Source organism: Phaseolus vulgaris, chromosome 11, assembly GCF_051622355.1.
Source record: "Phaseolus vulgaris cultivar YP4 chromosome 11, ASM5162235v1, whole genome shotgun sequence".
NCBI lineage: Eukaryota > Viridiplantae > Streptophyta > Magnoliopsida > Fabales > Fabaceae > Phaseolus > Phaseolus vulgaris.
The window spans coordinates 54,187,393-54,192,517 of NC_143508.1; positions in this window are offsets into that span (position 1 = coordinate 54,187,393).

Genomic DNA, 5,125 nt, shown 5'->3' on the forward strand with positions numbered 1-5,125 from the left:
TGTGGCTTGGTGGTGATTTTGGTGAAAAACGAAAATCATGGTTTTGGAAAACTGGCTGGACTCAATCCTCACAAATGCCTTCAAAGTGATGTGGGAGAAGTTTGGGATCAAAAGGAATTGATTTTGACATGGTTGGTGCATAGCCAAGTTCCATGATTTTGGATTTTTGGCTTGATTTTGTGACTTGGTGGTGATTTTGGTGAAAAACGAAAATCATGGTTTTGGAAAAGTGGCTGGACTCAATCCTCACAAATTCCTCCAAAGTGATGTGGGAGAAGTTTGGGAGCAAAAGGAATTGATCTTGACATGGTTGGTGAATAGCCAAGTTCATGATTTTGGTGTTTTGGCTTGATTTTGTGGCTTGGTGGTGATTTTGGTGAAAAACGAAAATCATGGTTTTGGAAAACTGGCTGGACTCAATCCTCACAAATGCCTTCAAAGTGATGTGGGAGAAGTTTGGGATCAAAAGGAATTGATTTTGACATGGTTGGTGCATAGCCAAGTTCCATGATTTTGGATTTTTGGCTTTATTTTGTGACTTGGTGGTGATTTTGGTGAAAAACGAAAATCATGGTTTTGGAAAACTGGCTGGACTCAATCCTCACAAATGCCTCCAAAGTGATGTGGGAGAAGTTTGGGATCAAAAGGAATTGATCTTGACATGGTTGGTGCATAGCCAAGTTCATGATTTTGGATTTTTGGCTTGATTTTGTGGCTTGGTGGTGATTTTGGTGAAAAACGAAAATCATGGTTTTGGAAAAGTGGCTGGACTCAATCCTCAAAAATGCCTTCAAAGTGATGTGGGAGAAGTTTGGGATCAAAAGGAATTGATCTTGACATGGTTGGTGCATAGCCAAGTTCATGATTTTGTGACTTGTTGGTGATTTTGGTGAAAAACGAAAATGTTGGTTTTGGAAAACTGGCTGGACTCAATCCTCACAAATGCCTTCAAAGTGATGTGGGAGAAGTTTGGGATCAAAAGGAATTGATCTTGACATGGTTGGTGCATAGCCATGTTCATGATTTTGGTGTTTTGGCTTGATTTTGTGGCTTGGTGGTGATTTTGGTGAAAAACGAAAATCATGGTTTTGGAAAACTGGCTGGACTCAATCCTCACAAATGCCTTCAAAGTGATGTGGGAGAAGTTTGGGATCAAAAGGAATTGATTTTGACATGGTTGGTGCATAGCCAAGTTCCATGATTTTGGATTTTTGGCTTGATTTTGTGACTTGGTGGTGATTTTGGTGAAAAACGAAAATCATGGTTTTGGAAAAGTGGCTGGACTCAATCCTCACAAATTCCTCCAAAGTGATGTGGGAGAAGTTTGGGAGCAAAAGGAATTGATCTTGACATGGTTGGTGAATAGCCAAGTTCATGATTTTGGTGTTTTGGCTTGATTTTGTGGCTTGGTGGTGATTTTGGTGAAAAACGAAAATCATGGTTTTGGAAAACTGGCAGGACTAAATCCTCACAAATGCCTTCAAAGTGATGTGGGAGAAGTTTGGGATCAAAAGGAATTGATTTTGACATGGTTGGTGCATAGCCAAGTTCATGATTTTGTGGCTTGGTGGTGATTTTGGTGAAAAACGAAAATGTTGGTTTTGGAAAACTGGCTGGACTCAATCCTCACAAATGCCTCCAAAGTGATGTGGGAGAAGTTTGGGATCAAAAGGAATTGATCTTGACATGGTTGGTGCATAGCCAAGTTCATGATTTTGTGACTTGGTGGTGATTTTGGTGAAAAACGAAAATGTTGGTTTTGGAAAACTGGCTGGACTAAATCCTCACAAATGCCTTCAAAGTGATGTGGGAGAAGTTTGGGATCAAAAGGAATTGATCTTGACATGGTTGGTGCATAGCCAAGTTCATGATTTTGTGACTTGGTGGTGATTTTGGTGAAAAACGAAAATGTTGGTTTTGGAAAACTGGCTGGACTCAATCCTCACAAATGCCTTCAAAGTGATGTGGGAGAAGTTTGGGATCAAAAGGAATTGATCTTGACATGGTTGGTGCATAGCCAAGTTCATGATTTTGGTGTTATGGCTTGATTTTGTGGCTTGGTGGTGATTTTGGTGAAAAACGAAAATCATGGTTTTGGAAAAGTGGCTGGACTCAATCCTCACAAATGCCTTCAAAGTGATGTGGGAGAAGTTTGGGAGCAAAAGGAATTGATCTTGACATGGTTGGTGCATAGCCAAGTGCCATGATTTTGGATTTTTGGCTTGATTTTGTGACTTGGTGGTGATTTTGGTGAAAAACGAAAATCATGGTTTTGGAAAAGTGGCTGGACTCAATCCTCACAAATTCCTCCAAAGTGATGTGGGAGAAGTTTGGGAGCAAAAGGAATTGATCTTGACATGGTTGGTGAATAGCCAAGTTCATGATTTTGGTGTTTTGGCTTGATTTTGTGGCTTGGTGGTGATTTTGGTGAAAAACGAAAATCATGGTTTTGGAAAACTGGCTGGACTCAATCCTCACAAATGCCTTCAAAGTGATGTGGGAGAAGTTTGGGATCAAAAGGAATTGATTTTGACATGGTTGGTGCATAGCCAAGTTCCATGATTTTGGATTTTTGGCTTTATTTTGTGACTTGGTGGTGATTTTGGTGAAAAACGAAAATCATGGTTTTGGAAAACTGGCTGGACTCAATCCTCACAAATGCCTCCAAAGTGATGTGGGAGAAGTTTGGGATCAAAAGGAATTGATCTTGACATGGTTGGTGCATAGCCAAGTTCATGATTTTGGATTTTTGGCTTGATTTTGTGGCTTGGTGGTGATTTTGGTGAAAAACGAAAATCATGGTTTTGGAAAACTGGCTGGACTCAATCCTCAAAAATGCCTTCAAAGTGATGTGGGAGAAGTTTGGGATCAAAAGGAATTGATCTTGACATGGTTGGTGCATAGCCAAGTTCATGATTTTGTGACTTGGTGGTGATTTTGGTGAAAAACGAAAATGTTGGTTTTGGAAAACTGGCTGGACTCAATCCTCACAAATGCCTTCAAAGTGATGTGGGAGAAGTTTGGGATCAAAAGGAATTGATCTTGACATGGTTGGTGCATAGCCATGTTCATGATTTTGGTGTTTTGGCTTGATTTTGTGGCTTGGTGGTGATTTTGGTGAAAAACGAAAATCATGGTTTTGGAAAACTGGCTGGACTCAATCCTCACAAATGCCTTCAAAGTGATGTGGGAGAAGTTTGGGATCAAAAGGAATTGATTTTGACATGGTTGGTGCATAGCCAAGTTCCATGATTTTGGATTTTGGGCTTGATTTTGTGACTTGGTGGTGATTTTGGTGAAAAACGAAAATCATGGTTTTGGAAAAGTGGCTGGACTCAATCCTCACAAATTCCTCCAAAGTGATGTGGGAGAAGTTTGGGAGCAAAAGGAATTGATCTTGACATGGTTGGTGAATAGCCAAGTTCATGATTTTGGTGTTTTGGCTTGATTTTGTGGCTTGGTGGTGATTTTGGTGAAAAACGAAAATCATGGTTTTGGAAAACTGGCTGGACTCAATCCTCACAAATGCCTTCAAAGTGATGTGGGAGAAGTTTGGGATCAAAAGGAATTGATTTTGACATGGTTGGTGCATAGCCAAGTTCCATGATTTTGGATTTTTGGCTTGATTTTGTGACTTGGTGGTGATTTTGGTGAAAAACGAAAATCATGGTTTTGGAAAACTGGCTGGACTCAATCCTCACAAATGCCTCCAAAGTGATGTGGGAGAAGTTTGGGATCAAAAGGAATTGATCTTGACATGGTTGGTGCATAGCCAAGTTCATGATTTTGGATTTTTGGCTTGATTTTGTGGCTTGGTGGTGATTTTGGTGAAAAACGAAAATCATGGTTTTGGAAAAGTGGCTGGACTCAATCCTCAAAAATGCCTTCAAAGTGATGTGGGAGAAGTTTGGGATCAAAAGGAATTGATCTTGACATGGTTGGTGCATAGCCAAGTTCATGATTTTGTGACTTGGTGGTGATTTTGGTGAAAAACGAAAATGTTGGTTTTGGAAAACTGGCTGGACTCAATCCTCACAAATGCCTTCAAAGTGATGTGGGAGAAGTTTGGGATCAAAAGGAATTGATCTTGACATGGTTGGTGCATAGCCATGTTCATGATTTTGGTGTTTTGGCTTGATTTTGTGGCTTGGTGGTGATTTTGGTGAAAAACGAAAATCATGGTTTTGGAAAACTGGCTGGACTCAATCCTCACAAATGCCTTCAAAGTGATGTGGGAGAAGTTTGGGATCAAAAGGAATTGATTTTGACATGGTTGGTGCATAGCCAAGTTCCATGATTTTGGATTTTTGGCTTGATTTTGTGACTTGGTGGTGATTTTGGTGAAAAACGAAAATCATGGTTTTGGAAAAGTGGCTGGACTCAATCCTCACAAATTCCTCCAAAGTGATGTGGGAGAAGTTTGGGAGCAAAAGGAATTGATCTTGACATGGTTGGTGAATAGCCAAGTTCATGATTTTGGTGTTTTGGCTTGATTTTGTGGCTTGGTGGTGATTTTGGTGAAAAACGAAAATCATGGTTTTGGAAAACTGGCTGGACTCAATCCTCACAAATGCCTTCAAAGTGATGTGGGAGAAGTTTGGGATCAAAAGGAATTGATTTTGACATGGTTGGTGCATAGCCAAGTTCCATGATTTTGGATTTTTGGCTTTATTTTGTGACTTGGTGGTGATTTTGGTGAAAAACGAAAATCATGGTTTTGGAAAACTGGCTGGACTCAATCCTCACAAATGCCTCCAAAGTGATGTGGGAGAAGTTTGGGATCAAAAGGAATTGATCTTGACATGGTTGGTGCATAGCCAAGTTCATGATTTTGGATTTTTGGCTTGATTTTGTGGCTTGGTGGTGATTTTGGTGAAAAACGAAAATCATGGTTTTGGAAAAGTGGCTGGACTCAATCCTCAAAAATGCCTTCAAAGTGATGTGGGAGAAGTTTGGGATCAAAAGGAATTGATCTTGACATGGTTGGTGCATAGCCAAGTTCATGATTTTGTGACTTGTTGGTGATTTTGGTGAAAAACGAAAATGTTGGTTTTGGAAAACTGGCTGGACTCAATCCTCACAAATGCCTTCAAAGTGATGTGGGAGAAGTTTGGGATCAAAAGGA